The sequence below is a fragment of the Misgurnus anguillicaudatus genome, chromosome 12 (assembly GCF_027580225.2).
Source record: "Misgurnus anguillicaudatus chromosome 12, ASM2758022v2, whole genome shotgun sequence".
NCBI lineage: Eukaryota > Metazoa > Chordata > Actinopteri > Cypriniformes > Cobitidae > Misgurnus > Misgurnus anguillicaudatus.
The window spans coordinates 2915788-2933965 of record NC_073348.2 but is presented as its reverse complement, the minus strand read 5'-3'; the positions used below and the strand labels follow the sequence as shown (position 1 = coordinate 2933965).

General features: G+C 34.5%; 1 long non-coding RNA gene across 3 annotated transcripts; it reads left to right on the top strand.

Moving 5' to 3' along the window:
• Positions 1 to 505: 505 nt before the first annotated feature.
• Positions 506 to 5582, top strand: LOC141368930 (uncharacterized). Of its 3 annotated transcripts, none has more exons than XR_012372336.1 (9): positions 506 to 579; positions 1274 to 1316; positions 1741 to 1760; positions 1918 to 2035; positions 2287 to 2372; positions 2573 to 2652; positions 3799 to 3856; positions 4102 to 4213; positions 5123 to 5582. It is a non-coding gene; the product is annotated as an uncharacterized lncRNA (long non-coding RNA). The 3 variants fall into 3 exon arrangements; XR_012372338.1 differs by having other exon boundaries at positions 2281 to 2372; XR_012372337.1 differs by lacking the exon at positions 2287 to 2372.
• Positions 5583 to 18178: the final 12596 nt, after the last annotated feature.

Genomic DNA, 18178 nt, shown 5'->3' with positions numbered 1-18178 from the left:
TCATAGGTGTTATATAGCACTAAAAATTGTTTCCCTATGATTGAGCTCTTCCCACCCAGCACAAGACGTCATTTGGACGTTGTTTTTTGGGCTAAATCACGTCGGCCCGTCATGACCTTCATTTAGTCCAAAAAAAGACGTTGAAAACTGGTCTTTGTTTGGTCCGTCCAATTCAGTCCAAATTTAGCCTAAAATTAGACGTCTTTTTCGGACCACTTTTCAACGTGTCTCCATTCAATAATAATCCTGACAAAATATGCATGAATGTATTTACTGAGCACATTGAACGATAATGAAACATATGCTTTGTTTAAAATCTATTAATATTTCTGTTTATTTTAATTAAATAAATATGTTAAATGTGCTCTAAACAGGTCATTTTGGTCCTGTACAGCACTGATAGAAGCACTTCATTTTCATCTTTTAACAAATATCTTTATTTTCTTTTAATATGATATTATTGGCAGAGGCGCGCGTCCGTCTCATGCTTTGTGATCACGTGATTATTCGGGGAGACGCGCGTTCTGGATTTACAGTTTCTCCTCAGACAAGTGTTTCTGTTTTGTGGTCGATTCTGGGGTAAGTTTCCTTAAATTCGTGGTTACTTTATTGAAATTAGTTCACAGGGATGTTAATTCAGTTGTCAGTATATGTCGATACGACTAATAAACGATCAATTTGAATGTTTATCGTTTGTTAGTAATGTTAGCTCGAGCGCTGTCAGCTTGACTGAGCTCGTCGCGCAGGTGACGAGCAGGTCAGTTAATGGAAATCTTTTATTTCCCTGCTGAAAAAACCAGCTAAAACCAGCCTGAAGCTGGTTTGCTGGTTTTAGCTGGTCTCCCAGCCTGGTCATAGCTGGTAAAGCAGGCTGGTTAAGGGGAGATGGAAATCTTTTATTTGTCTTTATATCTTCTATATAATCGTGTTATGCTTGTTTTTAAATGTATTTTAAATTGTTTAGTTAATTATAATGCAAGTTTACTCCAAGTATTGTAGTGTGGGCTTTTTTCAGCTTACGGCTAGCCTGATTGAGCTCGTGGCACAGCTGTGAGCTAGCAGTTAACGTTAGTGGATATTTGTTTTATATCTTATATAAAAGCGTGTTGTGCTTTTTTCTTAAAAAATTATATTCCAAGTTTACTCCATGTATTGCAATGTATGTGTGCTTTGTTCAGCTCCCTATCAAAATTACATTAACTAGTCTACTTTAAAATGTTAAAAGGCCATTCTGAATAAATAACTGTTGTATATTTATTGTTACTTCTTTCAGATCCTTTTCTTGGTGTGTCTTGATGTTTTCTATTGGCTAAAGAGTAAGTATTACTTTGTTCATATTTTCACAGCCACCAGAATCAGAATTAAGTGCTCAAAAGTGAAATAGCATGTTGGTCTCTTCAATGCAATGATAAATAAAATGGTTATAACTAATGAAATAGTCATATCTCATTTTGACTTTATGTACAGTTTGCTTGAGGTCAAAACACAGCTCATTCATACAAATCAAACAGTGACACTGGCTATATGTCTGCTTTATTTTTTATAGCAATAAAAGCATAGAGATATATAAAGCAAAGACAACTATAACATAATCCTTCAGGAGCCAGTAAAACATATAGTTACAGCAGTAAACATACTTGTTATGGGGTAAGAAAAATAGTACAGTGTAGTAGATATGAATTATGGTACCCTAAGCACTTCTCTTATTATTGCTTCTGTCTTGTTCTTCATTTTTTGTAGTGCAAATAAGGAGACTTACAGTAAGTACAAATTGAGCTTTTAATACTGACGTGAATATTACATCGACATTCGTTTGAAAGAAATAGAAAAGCGCTACGTTTTATTTTGTACCACCAAACTTGCTGTATAACTACGATAATAATACTTTTTATGATGCTGCTGTTTACTCCATTGTAGCATGTCTCTGTGAAACTGACAATCTCAGGTAGGAGCTGCTGGTTTGTGGTTGGCAGTATGGATCACGGTCTGCGACTCATGAGGAGCTGGGCTGGAGACATGAAGAGGTTGTCAACAGGTGTGTTCCTATACTCTACCAAAATGAGATAGGGATCAGTCATGTGGGCCAATGTGTGTGAAACTAAATGTTTTTGCAAAGTCTTTAAACTCTTTGTGTTGATTTTGTGGAACTTTTAATTTCACTGGTATGCCATGTCTGGCGAAAGCTTGCTGATGACAGTGGCAGACATAGTATTGTTGAGTTTGTCTAATTGGAAGAAATGGTAATAGTAATCTAAATTAACCATTTATTCATTGTCCGAGGTGAAGAGGTCTGAAGCTAATACCTGCCATGGTCTGATTGGTATTTCATGAGGAGTCATGGGTTCCTTGGTATTTGAATTATGTTGAACCAGGCAAGTACTCCATCTTTCGATCATGTGTTCTGTCTGCTTACACGTTCCTAGCCAGAATAACATTTCGTGCTCTTAGCTTAGACTTCTCAGCGTGTGCGCATATCTCAGGTCAGATATGACTATTTTCTAATCTTCACTGGTCAATGAAAGTTTGTCTTAAAAGTCAATAATGTATGTGGGAAATTGTCTCCTCTTTGCAGGCCATCCATCCAAGATCATCTATCTGAGCTGCTGAAAACTGCCTCGGTACGGATCTGTTGCAGCTTTGTGTCACTGACTGGTAAGTTTTTATAATTAAGTGAATCTACATGTCCATATCTTTGATGACATTGTCATGTTTTGTTGCTATGGACTTTTTGGAGAGGGTGTCTGCCACAGGAATCTCCTTTCCTGTTCCGTGTTTGATGTCATATTTCTAGGGCTGTAGAATCATTCTTTAAAGCGGTGGAGGAGCGGCATCTAGTAGGACCCTATGAAATCCATTAAAATTTTGTCCGGAATTCAGTTTTATTTTTCTCAAATAATCACACCAAACGCGCTTTAAATGCTTGGAAATGCAAGCGCGACGCACTGCGTTTTGTTAAAAAAGAGCAGTATGACGCGGCTTTTCATATTGCTAGCAACCAACGAGTCAGCTGTCTTGTCAATCAAATATTGAAGCGTGATATTATTTTGCTATTAACTGTCATATTAGCAGAAACTTTAAAAAGAGGACGCTTGCTCTGACCTTGTTTGAGGGTGAGAGGTGCAAAAACACGCAGGAGAGTGAGTGAGTGGTGTCCGGTTCTTCAAAGCAACTGTAAACTTCCCTCACCAAACCGTAAGGCCCGCCTCTCCCCCCATCCGATTGGACAATGGAAAGATGCGAATGACGTCGGCTGCTTTTCCGCTCTCAGCGCTCCTTCAAAAGCGTGTGCTGCGGCTGGTGGCAAAAAACGCAAGGCGTTCTGCGCGCATAAACAGTGCGCAAATACTCCCTGCCCATAGAATATAATTAATGAAAAGGCGCCTGCAACTGCCATAAATGCATTTGGTGTGATTGGCCCCTAAGAGTGATTCTTAGCTTTAAGAAATTTGACAACTTGTAGGAGTATATTTCATGAATTCTTAGTACTTAAAGGCGGAGTCCACGATGTTTGAAAAACGCTTTGGAAAATTAGACGGGCCGTCTACCAAAACACACTTATAGCCAATCAAATCAAATAAAATGCCGGGTTGCGTATGTGTGGGGCGGGTCTATCAACAGAAGGTCCAGATTCTATTGGGGTAGGGGCGTGTTTGTTTAGGTGATTTCAAATATCAACATTGGCTTTCAAACATCATGGACTCCGCCTTTAAGACAAAAATGGCACTTTCAGAAGCTTGATAAATATGGTAACAGTTGTCTAACTTGAAACTAACTTCAGTTTCTTTCCTTTCCCATCAGAATTTCTGCAAATTCCTGTTCCGTGTCACATTGCTTATGCAAGACTGAATCCATAAAGGTGAGTCGTCATCATCATGAGAAACGTCTTTGCTCACTGCATGCACATTTCTTTTATAAGCAGAATGACACACTTTGGTGAAGTGATTGTGTTTTTGGGGCTGTTTAAACTTGGTATTAAGATGTGTGTTTGGTTTTTTTGTCGATCGGATCAAGTGGATGAGAAGGACACATTCTGTTTACACCTGGTTTTTAAATCCGTCAGTTTTGTCCCCTTTCAACCTCTTCTGTTCTGAATACTTTTAGGTGATGGTCTGTGGAGACTGTGGGGGATTCCTTCTACTGTCATTTAAACATGAGCAGGAGTAATGACGGGTTTAAATGGACGCAACTAATATTATGTCAGAGTCCGCTGCTTGTAAGTAAACATGCTGCACAGTGTTTTGTACATTTATATGTAAAAGCTTTCTTTGATTTTTCTTTGATATTCTCTTGTGGCTGTTGGAACACATTCTACCACATGCGCGCTTACACTACAAAAGCAATCCGATCAAAAGTGTTTTCAACTACCTCTGAATGTGGTCAAAAGTGGACGAGCTCAAGATGTTTTGAACTTCATTTACACCTGTCTTTAGCATCGTCCACTTGTGATCCGATCGACAACAGCACATCTTAATACCAAGTGTAAACGGCCCCTTTTTTACTTGCGCTTCCAAGCTTTATAATGGTAGAAAACAACAGTTAGGGGACAACTTCTGACTTTAAACCTCAATAAAGTGCATTCATCCTTCACAGAGGTAATCCATACTCAAATATTGCCACTCATTGCGCATTGAATCGTGTGAGTCCAAGACATCGTTACCGGAAACTACTTATTATAGTTTATAAAGTTTAAAACATTATCTTTTCTTACTATATAGCATCGAATACCCACAGAAGACCCTCGGAGCGCTGTGGATTACTTCTTTAAAGGCTGCACTTCTTTGGAAAGTCAGAAAATGTACCCTGATCCATGTTTTTTCCCATATTAAGCTCGGAAAAGCTTGGACATTTACTAGAATAACTCCAAATGTGTTCGTCTGAACATGTGTATCTGGAGTTACTGAGTGTGAGTACATCATGGGGTAATTTTAAAATCTGTCTGAAGTATCGCTTTAAGGTTTTAAATCGAGTATAGCAATACATAATTGGGACTAAATAACAAAGGTAAAATAAAATATACATTCCTTTAAATATTAGTGTACCTAATTGGATTGATCATGCTTTACCTTTTAAGACAACCCCTATTTTTAATGTTAACATTTAATTTTTTTATGTTCTCACTTAGATGCTATAACCATAATGCAACCAGGACAACACACCTGGAGTGACCGAGAGCAGGATGAAGAAGGAATCGGATGAGAAAATGTCAACTGGTGCCCATGAGGAGACATATTGTTCTTGGACCTGCTTTTTATGTTTAGTAATAAGTGGTTTTATGTGGTTAAATAAAAGTAATTTAATATTAATATTTAATATTTTAATATTCACTCCAAAATGGTCTAGTATTGTCACTTAACTTATGCTGCTTGACTTCTCAGCATAAAGATCATTATTAAATTAATATTAAATATTTCAAATTTAGAAATAGGCTACCCCATGCCATCTAATAAAGAAGTGGGTACTCCGTGCGTGTCGTGTACCCAGCACTACACCATATGGCATCATTGATGTCTGTTGTAATATATAACTGTTATTAAATAATTATATTGTATTTCTTTCTATTTAAGTCCAAGTTCAAAATAAAACTCTATAAACCTCTCCAATGTGAAATGGTTTATATACATTCAAAATGGAGCGGTTTATAGAGTTTTATTTTGATCTTGGACATAAATACAAAAAAATACAATATAATTATTTAATAAAAAGTTATATATCTACTAACAGCGGACATCAATGATGCCATATGACCCGGCACTGAATTGACCCCTCAGATCTGATTTGTGCATTTTTGTATTCATGCTTAAAATGTTCAACTTTTTGATTGTAATAATAATTTAACCTTATCCCCATATGGGATTTAAAATGTTCAGTGACATTACTGTCAGATTCAAACGTCTTTCGCGCTGAGCCAGCCGGACGAGCTCAGCGCTGTCATATAGCAACATGCAGTGTTTTCAACCTCATAATGTTTATTTTAGATTTCAGACATTTAAATACACATAAGCACTGGTAAAACAATAGCCTACATTTAGTTTGTAAAATACACACTGATGTCTGTGGAAGCAGCAATACAAATCTATTCAAATAAGATAGTAATTTGCAAATAATAAATAAATATTATTTTCAAATAATAATAATTTGCCGACGTTTCAGACAAACACAATGGAAGTATAAAGTTTACTTTATTGTTATAAAGGTTATAATGAAAAGACGGGGATGCGCTCCTCCCTTGCGAAAAATAAGCGTGCTTAAATGTACTTTTATAAAGTGTACTTATTACATAAATATAATATACTTTAATACAGTTAAGTGTGAATTAAATGCAATCTTTTCGGCGCACTTAATGCACATTAAATATATCATATATTAAGTTGAAATAAAATTAAAAAGTTGCCATTAAGAGTTAACTTAATTGGTACTTTATTACAACTTTATATCTACTTTCATAATTGCTTCTAGTGTTTTTACAATATAGGCTACTTAAAGTGCACTACACAATATAATGACATGAAATTAGTGTGACTTAAAATACACTTTAATGTCGGTTAACAATAAACTTAAGTGTGGATTAAATCCAATGTTTTCAGCGAAATGAATAAACATTAAGTGTAAATAATTTCAAATGTATCACATATTAAGTTGAAATTAAAACCAATAAGTTGCCATTAACAGTGCTTTTTTGCATCAACTTATGTGGGTCTTTAATACAACTTTATATTTACTTTTACAATTGCTTCTAGTGTTTTTAAAATATAGTTAAAGTGCACTGTTCAATCTGCTGTCAAGCAATTAATGTGAAATTAAAAATAAGTTAAAGTATATTAACAGTACACTTAATTATAATTATATATAATTAAATTATAGTAATTTAATTATAATAATTAATTAATTTAATTATTAATGAAATGTAATTAATTAAATGTAATGTTTCAAATACAAATTTGCCAAATAAATTCAAAAATATAAAATTAAATTCAATCAATTGAACTGTGATTTCAGTGCAGTAAAGCGATTTCAGTGCATCTTTCTACAGTATGTACTTTAACTACTTTTATGTACTTCTCAAAATAATGAAAAACAAATCTAGTTAATTAAATATGTATTCATTTCAGTTTAATGCATTACAAACAAACAAAAACCACAATGCTTACACTGACAATAAAACAGTTTGGTAGTCAAATAATTATGAATCGATTTTTTTGTTTTGCAAAAGTACATTTAATAAATGAATAATGAGTTGTATATGTCCAAACAAATTTAAAAAAATGATCATTTATTAAATGTGTTTAGAAATATTGTCATGAAAGTGTACTTTAAGTTAAACTTAAATACATATTATTACAGTTGTAAAAAGTGCACTTGTGTTAATAAATAGTGTCATTAAAGTGTGTTCCATTTAAGTACATTAAGTGGTCTTTAATTTTAATTATATTATATTATCAGCAAGAGCACTTCTTAAAAATTATACTCTTATTATTTTAAGCACACAAAAAGTACACTTTCAATACACTTAAGCACGCAAATTTTTCACAAGGGCTGTCAAGCAACAGAGCTAGGCCGACGAACGTGCTCTTAAACAGGAAATAATATATGGAATTATTTGTGCATCTTTAAATAATTGTAAGAATACATTTCCTTTAAATATAATTTTTGTCATATAAAGTTTTAAGAGATAATAATGTCTTTTCCACTTTTATTGCTTAGACTTGTTAATGCGGTTAACGTGTTTTGCGTATTTACCTCAGAGTTTATTTAAGTAATATTGCTGTTTTTCCGGTAATAATAATACAATTTACATGTCAATCCTGCTTCCTTATTCGTTTATAAATTGTATCATGCTGTTGTGTTAAGTAATATGTAGATATTTATTGCCATATGAGACGTTCATTGCCGTTATGTTGCAACCCTCTCGTCTATTATTCAAATCATATGCGGAATAATTTGTGCATCTTTGAATAACTGTAAGAATACAGTTCCTTTGAAAATAATTGTTGTCAAAGTTTTGATCAATAATAATGTTGTGAGGATAATGCCATTGCCGTTGAATACTCTCGTCTACAATATGCATTATTACGCTGTTTAAATTTTGCTAGTGAGTTTCTGGTTACCTGTGCAATTGCATATGGAGTGTTTTATGGAGCGCTGCATTTAAAAAATCTGTCGTTCCAAAGCGAGATCTCAATGTGTTTTATTCATTAATGGTATAAGTTAACCCCCAACAATTTCAAATGCCCCCTCAGTCCTGCAGCCGGGCCTATAGGCAACTCATTACATTTTATTTCAACTTAATATATGATATATTTGAGGTTGGTTGCACTTGATGTGCATTCGGTGCGCCGAAAGGGTTGCATTTAATTCACACTTCGGTGTATTGGGGTTTATTATATTTATGTGGTGGGTGCACGTTATAAAAGTGCATTTGGGCACAATTGTTTTTCGCGGGGGAGGTGCGCATCCCCGTCTTTCAAACATGTATCATTGTGGCCTTTGTGGCAATAGAGTGGACTTTGTACTTCCACTGTGTTGGTCTGATATGAATAACATACGTCGGCGGATTGTTATTGTTTGAAAATGGTGTTTGTTTTTTATTTGAAGATTGCTGTCTTGTATGAGTGGATTTGTGTTGCTGCTTCCACAGACATCAGTGTGTATTTTACAAACTAAATGCAGGCTATTGTTTTACCAGTGCTTATGTGTATTTGAATGTATGAAATCTAAAATAAACATTGAGGTTGAAAACTCTGCATACTGTAATGTTGCTGTGTGTCGGCGCTGGGCTCGTCCGTCTGGCTCGGCGCGAAAGACGTTTGAATCTAACAGTAATGTCACTGAACATTTTAAATCCCATGTGGATAAGGTTAAATTATTATTTAAATCAAAAGGTTGAACATTTTAACCATGAATACAAAAATGAAACAGAGGTGGTACGAACCAGATCTGAGGGGGCAATTATATATCTACTAACACCGGACATCAATGATCGTGTAGTGCTGTGTACACGGCACGCACGGAGTACCCACTCTTTATTAGATGGCTTGGGATAGCCTAGTATGCCCACACTTTGTCCATTGTGCCCACATTTTCCCCACGTATTTGTATTAAAATACATTTTTTCACACAGTATTTTGTATTTGTGATATCTGTGAATTTGTGAAAGTATTTTGTATTTGAATTTTAAAACAATTCCATATATTTATGTATGCCTATCTCAGATCATATGCATATGAAAGGCAGTTTCTGGTATAAATAGCAGAACACAAAAGGTTTTCTGTGTCATTAGAAATGCAGTCAAATGGTGGGACAACAAGGATAACTGATCATGAAGGTAAGAACCTTAACCATGCCAGGTGAGGGATAAATTATGGCTGAAAAAACAAACCAATTAATTAAATATTCATGTCATATGTGTATTTGACATATAAATTCGTATTACCTTTATGTTAGCTGTCCTATTTTGAGACAATTATTAGCCTAATAATAATAGTATAATTAATATTATATAATTCATTCTTAAAATGAGGTTAAACCCTTGGAAAGACATAGGAAATAATATAGAAATTTAGCCCTTTTATAGACGTCTTTTCAACGACCATGAAAAGACGTCTTTTAACCTTTCACTTTTCAACCAAATTTAGCCTTAATCTAGACGTCGATTTATAGACGTCTTTTCAACGACATGAAAAACACGTCTTTTCACCTTTCACTTTTCAACCAAATTTAGCCTATTTCTAGACGTCGATTTATAGGCGTCTTTTCAACGACATGAAAAACACGTCTTTTCACCTTTCCCTTTTCAACCAGAATTTCACGTCATTAAGACGCCTGGAGAAGTCGTCGTTTCGACGTCTTTTCAACCAGATTTTGCTGGGTGGGTTAGTGCTAGTTATCTTTTTTGTAGAGTAGAATCTTTAAGTAATTAAAAAGAAAAACTAAGGGGCCAGTCACACCAAAAGCGCTTTAAACGCTTGCAAACGCAAGGCGCGACGCACTTCCTTTTTTAAAAAAGAGCAGTGCGGCGCGGCTTTTCATATTGCTAGGCAACCACCGAGTCAGCTGTCTTGTCAATCAAATATTGAAGCGTGAGCGCTCTTTTGCTGTTAACTGTCATATTAGCAGAAACTTTAAAAAGAGGGCGTTTGCTCAGACCTTGTTTGAGGGTGAGAGATGCACAAACACACAGGAGAGAGTGAGCGAGTGGAGTCCGGTTCTTCAAAGCAACTGTAAAATTCCCTCACCACAACGTAAGGCCTGCCTCTCCCCTCATTCGATTGAACAATGGAAGACGCGAATGACGTCAGGCGCTTCTCCGCTCTCAGCGCTCCTTCAAAAACGCGTGCGCGGCAGGCAGGAGAAAACCGTAAGGCGCTCGGCGCGCATAAACAGCGCGCAAACGCGCCCTGCCCATAGAATATCATTCAAAAAAGGCGCCTGCAACTGCCATAAACGCTTTTGGTGTGACTGAGCCCTAATACAAAAAGCTGTCTTTAGTATCCCAGCTTGTTAGCATTTCAAAAGCATATGAAATTATAATTATTGACAAGTATACATTTATTTTATGAAAATAATTTTAAAACCGTAAACAGTTTTCTTATTAACTTAACTACAGATTGTAATTTGTTTCCTGTAGGTTCAGAGATGGCTTAATGTCTCTGGGTGTCCTGGATGCTCGTCGGAGATACCCTCTACAGTTGAAGTGTCTTTTTGTTAAAGGAACAGTATGTAAGAAATTTATATCAATTAATCATAAAACGACCCTGATATGTCACTAGACATTAAGAAATCATTTTCATTTCAAGTACTAATATCACTAACAACAGTGGTCCGGCCAGGATATTGTCATTTAAAATGTGGAGTTGCAGCCCTCAACTAGTGTTTATGTTGTCATGTTGTGCATTGGCCACCAGTTGTGTGATTGCAGTACCAGTTTTAGCCACAAGTTTTGTGATTGCAGTACCAGTTTTGGCCACAATCCTACATACTGTTCCTTTAAGGGTGAAAAGGCCTTAACAGCAATTGATGTGGAGAATCTCTTCCATGTTAAATATTCCCTGGCATTCTGGCAAGACTATCTTCAGGATGCTGAATGTAAGCTTGGCATTCATTTCAAACAGTGTTTCAATAGTAGAAATTTTCTAAATTACCAATGCATGACATTGGTAAAAATGATACAATGTGTTATATTTATGATTAAATATTTTAATGAAAGTTAGTGTTCATGTTCCATAAATACAGTACATTAAAATTACACCTAAGGTTAAGATGTATTCACTTTGGACACAGTTTAATTTAAAACTAGTATTTATTATGATCTTCACAAACTCCTGCTCCTGCTACCAGTCTGTTATTTTGCCAAGTGCCTCACTGTGTGTAATCACCGAGCTGCTGTTAGCATTGTCTATGGTATTATGAGCAACCGTTTGAAGTGTAACTACTCGGTTTTACTTGCTGTGCATCAATTTTGCATCACTCCAGTGGTTTAATACTATTTTTACACTGATAGGTGTTAAATGATGATGGTATCTTGCCAGTTAATTTTGTTATTTGCTTTTAATATTTTATAGTTGAAAACAATGTCTCTCTGGAGGATGTTCTTGTTTTCTGCACTGGATGTGACAGCATTCCAGCACTGGGTTTCTCTCGAAAGCCAAGCCTTGAGTTTATTACCAATTCCCGATTTCCAGTGGCAAATACTTGTGAAAATATACTTCGCATACCAGTTCATGCAGTTTACACTACTTTCAAATCCGACATGGATTTTGGAATACGCAATTCACCAGGATTTGGAAGGGCGTGAGGGGTAAAATTACTGAGGACTTGTAGACCTTGAGTTATGCCTTGATTATGCTATTGATGTTATTTCATTTTGTTATCTCCTAATATTAAAATTATGCATTTTATGGACCAAAACACATTAAGAAGCATACAGTTACAAAAAAAGTTCTTTGTTCTGTTTAAAGATCCATTTCAAGCCATGGTTTTGTGCTCTAGTCCTCTAAACCAGTGGTTCTCAAACTTTTTTATCGTGTGACCCCCCCTTGTGTACCGTGCATTTCTTCGCGGCCCCCCAAAGAAAATTTATTACAAATTTGTTCTATAATGTAACATTTGAATTAAACAAAACATATAAAATTATTCAAAGTAGTGCTGTTGGTTAGCTTAATTACACAGAATTCATGATAAATTAATGTATTTTATAAAATCTCATAAAACTGGGGCCCCCCTGGCACCATCTTGCGGCCCCCCTGTTTGAGAACCACTGCTCTAAACTGAACAGCCATGCTGCCCTGCTCTATTGCTCTGGCAGATTGTTTTTTTTCTTTTTAAAGTGTCATGCATGGTCTTCTAACAAATAAAGTGTTTCTTGTTTCTACTTTGCGTTTATTGTCCTTTAATGACTATGAATCTCAGAGTTTAAATGTCACATTTTTTCAACTTTTATCAGTTGAAATTCTGTACAGAGAAGGATAAAAAAAGTACAGTTTTCATAAGGGTTAAAAAACAATGTACAATGATGCATGGTATAAACAGTTTATATTGTAATAACATTCTATGGCGTATCATGTAAATAATTTTTCATTTGTAAAATTACATGACACTTAAATGTATACAATAACATACAAACCAACAAGCTTAGCAGACTAAGTATTTATTTGAAGCAGGTTGCATTCTGTGATAAAAAGTTCTATTCCATGATTTCCATCATCAATCAGGGGATTTACTGGCCTTAACTCGTAACCCTGGTGTTGCTCATTAGGCCTTTTCAGAGTCGTATAAAATAGAGTTACGACACTCACATAGACGACCGTTGTAAGAATGGAATGCGGAAGTAACAGCGTGTCATGTAGTGACGCATAGTTACAAACGCAGCACTGAAGCCCATTCATTTCAATGACACCTGCTGGTAAATCGATGAAATTACCGTTTCTCTTTACATTTTCAGACATTTTATGAATATAGTCAACAGTGATATTTTATGATCTCTGCTGTAGGTAATGATTATCGTTAATAATAACTAGAATTTTTTTATATTTTAATGAGTTGTGTATAATGTGTTTTTAATGGTTTAATATTTTATTACTGGTGGCCATCTACTTTATACTTATCTGTTTTATATATTACGAGTAACACTAGGGGGCAACAGCGACAAGCTAATGCCTCATAAGAAAGTCACACTGCTTCACAATGCTGCTATGTGTTTCATTGTGTTTGGTAAGTAATACGAGTGATGTATCCTCGAAAATCATGTATAATTATATCAACATTTAATGTCTACTATAAATACAATTAAATATGAATTTAGTGTGTTTCTGTTATGCTTCACTGTTACAAATAACCGCGTTGGCGATCTTTTTTGTGATTTTAATATAGTAAAAGTGTAGGAATTATGCTTTTAGCAGATTGATAGCCATTTATATAGCCATATTTTTGTTATAAAAATAAAAGATAAACTGTGTTGCTGTAGTTGGTATAGATAACCACAGTTATCTTTGGGTCATCATTAACTGTTTATCTTTATTAACTGATTTACTGTATTTCCATCACTCCCTAGTAAAAAAAAAACGTTATACACATAGTAAGTATAGTGATCAATTCACATTACAAGCTAATATTTACCTAAAATAGCTGAAAACCTATGCAAACAGATTGACAGCCCTGCTTGGTTAGGAACTGTAGAACGTTACATGAATCACGTGACCGCGCGGCGGCGAGATCAAAGCGTTTCGTAAATCTCTCTTTATATGACTCTGGGCCTTTGCATTTGCACATTAATGAGTGCTCTTCTATTTTCAGGAAGTTGGAGCATTCCAGCAGTCCAAAGTTGCAGTGGCGAGTTACTTTCCATTGTTCTTAAACTATGGTGGTTCCACTGGCATACAAACTCCTCAACAGATCTGTTTATTCTTGGAAGGTAAACGTGGTGAAGAGCCTTAATGTGAACCAGGTTGTTGCTATCTAAAATGCCAACATTTTCCATAAAGAGGAAAAGGTCTTTATAGTAAGCTGTCACCACCCGGTTAAGTTCTGCCCACAATCTTTCAATACGCTGGTTATGAACACTACGTCCAACCATAAAGCTTCCTCTGTTTGCCCCCTGATTGTCAATCATAAACCGCGCAATGTCAATATTCTCACTTCCTGCATCACCTCTGACTTGATCTGGAATTCCAAACAGATTAACAGCACTCTGGAAAAGTTGTAAAGCAGTTGATGCTCTGTTGTCTGTGCAACATCTCAGGTAGGTAATGCAACGACTATAGCCATCAACTCCACCGTGAAATACAAATCCCCATGGATTTAACTTGTGGTTTGTGTCAATATGCCTGCAAAGAAATTATCGTAACCACATTAGATATACACCAAAATTAAACTTATTTAATTTAGTTTTTCTCTATTTTTATGTCTTTTCCTATCAAAATCAATTTTAACAGTTATAAAATAGATCTGTTTAAAATTAACTTACAAGAAAACTTTTCATTTAAATCCACTTTTACTTTTATATTGACAACATATTCTTTATTAGTATGAATACATCAATCATGAATTATTTTTTAACATATCAATCTTTATGAATTCCTCCATTGTTCAGCTAGGGAGATAAGTTGTATTTTTTAAATTAAATTTGTACATACCACACTTTATTTGTGACAGAAACATTGTAGACCCTCCGTTGAATAGCCCTTCGTCCTCTTAAGGCTCGTCCCACTGGATCTACTAATCTTAAACGCTCTCGCCATCACTGAACTCTGACCCCTCTTCCTCTCAAACTACCAGTGATGTAGGTCTCTCCTGAGCCAGGGGTTTGCTGAAGAACCTCAGCAATAAGACGATCAAGATCAACATTTGAGATGATGGTAAAACTCCCATAATCCAATAAACCAAGTTGTGTTCTGTGGTTGTACAGTGTTCGAATGTTTACAGACAACATTCGAGATATTGCCATCCAGCTAAATCCTAAGTTCCGCATGTGAATCAGATGTGCAGCAGGTATGTTGTATCTGAAAGGGAAAAAGTGTAAAAATGTCAATACATTTTCCAAAACTTGTATTTGTTTGTAAATTTGTTTGCAACTTGCAAAAAGGTTATGTCCTGAAAAATCATCCACCAATATACACTTGTCTCTATTATTAGCACTTACCTCGGTCTTCCTCTCTGTGATCCAGAATGTGCTTACATATTATGTGCTTGTATACAGATGTGGCCTTTAAAAATGCGCGTTTTCTCCCGCGGCATTCGCCAAATCGTCTCGCGGAGTCACGCAGAATTCTGCAAGTGTTTTCGGGGGGGCTACTTTGCCTTTTCCCTTAATGTTTTTCGCTTCACAGAAAATCCACCAGGTGGCGCATAAAAAACTCTTAAATTTTTTTTTATATGCGTTGTCATTGCGGTTGTTTCCAGAAGTTAATAAGGGCATTGCCGTATATTTAACATTGCTATTAAAACAGCAAAGTGACGTCAACCCCTTTTTGCCAGCATAACAGTGCATACAACGATGACTGTATGTACAATGCATTTATACTTAGTGCAACGGAGAATTTAGTGTGAGCCTAATACACTTAACTCTATTTACAATGAATATCTTAATTATTTGTGTTGTCGAACTTTGACTTCGTTTCATTGTTTGTTCATAATATTTATAATTATGTCAGTTTTTCTAAAAGTATCAATATTTTAAAGAGATTAATGTGGTATAAAAATACATGTTTTACAGTTAAAAGTGTTGTAAAAATATATTAGTATTCTTATATATTAAGAACAATAATATGACACATGTATATTGCGCTAAAATGCTTTACATATGGAAAGAGGAATTCTTCTCAACCACCACCAATAAAGTTTAAAAATTATTCTTTAGAAAAACAGTGTTTAAACCCACGCAGAGCGAACAAGAAAACATAGGCATATGCTTACATACTGTACAGTTGGCATATGATATCTTTAGTTTTACATATTTATATTTATAATACCTTTAATAATACCTTTTTTGCGCATATGTGTTGTGATTTTTAAAAATCCTTTCAGCCGTAATTCATATCTGTAAAAATATACAGTGGCTTTGTAAATATCATTAAAATAATGGATTAAAATAACTTTATAAAATCTCTTAATGTCACTTATGTATTTTTTAGTTGGTCAAACCAAAAGAAATGACTAGACATAGAACAGAAATTTTTATTTAAAATGGACTTTATATGTAAACTATACTGCATCTAATAAATTATCGAACAGAGAAACTACGCCTTTTACATACAAAAAACACCCCCGAAGTGTTGAGTTTATGAATATTTACACTTACAATATGTACTTTGTGAAATGTGTGTGTAAAATAATCAATTTAATAACATGTGGCTTTATAAACAAACACGCCGAGTCTCCTTCCAGATACCTTATCTCAGACATTCGTATTCAACACTTTTCAAAACTTATTTATATAAAAAGTGTATTAATTAACTTAATAAAATCTCCTAATGTCACTTGTGTATTTTTATTTGGTCAAACCAAAATAAATGATTAGAAATAGAACAGACATTTTAATTTAAAATGTATATTATATTATAAGCGTATGCTACATCTAATAAAATAGCGAACAGCTTTTTTATATACGGAAAACACCTCCGAAGTGTTGAGTTTATGAATATTTCGCATTCAACAGTTTTTAAAACTTATTTATATATAATCTAATTTATAAATTAAAAAAACAAAGTTTTAAGTTAAGACAATAATAAATGTGTTTATTGAAAGAAAAACGTAGAAAATGTTATTATGGGTATAGATGATGTAAATAAAGTGTGCAGTATACACAAAAATGCAAACAAATTATTTCTAAAAGTAGCAATATTTTAAAGAGATAAATGTGGTATAAAGAAAGACATGAGAAAAGTAGAGGTATGCAAAAGAGCACAGTTCAGATATTGTTAATTCAAGCGGTTTTATACACCTTTCAGCTTTGTTTGAATTGACAAGCATTTTATTCGGCACTGTCAAAACATTTTGTGATTGATTTACTGATTTATTACAGAAACTTGTTGTCAGAAGCAAAGTTATTGTACTAAGCATCTTTATATGTATGTTTTAAAGTTAAAAGTGTTGTAAAAATATATGAGTACTATCTTATATTAAGAATAACAATATGATACATTTATATTGCGCTAAAATGCAATATAAATTATTTTACCATATAAATTATTCTCAACCACCACCAATAAAGTTTTAACATTATTCTTTAGGGAAAAAACGGCGTTTAAACCCGTGGAGCGAACAAGAAAACATATGTTTATATGCTCATTCGGCATATCATATGATATTTTTTATTTAGTTTTACAGTTTTAAAAGTGGCAAAAAAAGTTTTTAAAATCTAATGAATACTGGTCTCTGTAAATATAACTGCAGATGACAGCAGATTAGATTCAGTTCACCTACTAAGAAATAGGAGAAGCGATGATTTGTGATTGATTGGGGCTAATAGAATGACTGCCACACTCAAAATACACCAAACCAAATGAGCACTTTATAGTTAACTAAAGCAACACACAATGTGCAAGTCATATAAGTATATATAGTATATAAATATATTATTGTTAATAGACGTCAAATATCAATTGATTTTTTAAATATTTTTATTAAAAACTGTCACAGCAAACATCACGCTGGCTTCTACTACTTACAAACATGCACACGTGGGTGAGGGTTAATTAATCTGCCGTTTTCTGAGGGTATCTGCGTGCGTGGGTTCCGGGCATATGCTTTTCCTCCAGAGCTGGGTTTCCCGATAACGATTAAACTTAGCACTTAAGAGCGGTTTCTACGAGATACTTAACGAACATTCGTTGTTCATGTACGTACGTTTCCCAAAGATGCACGTTAAACGATCGCTCGCAGCTGAGTTTTAAGTGCTACTTACGAGTCGCTATCCGTTTCTCAAGTGCTGAAATGTCACCTATAGAATGACTCGAATTTGTAGCAGAAGCTTGTTTAGGCTAATGATCTTCAGCCGATGTGCACTAATGTTTTTTATAATATTTTCCATTATTGTTTAATGAGTAAATATTATAAAGTTTAGTCATTAAACAATTATTGGTTTAAAATTATTTAAATGTTTTAAAAATTTGTGCCTAATGAAATATTCTTTTCCGTATTTAGTTAGGACTTCTCCCACTGCGAAATGCATTCTGCATTTTATGAA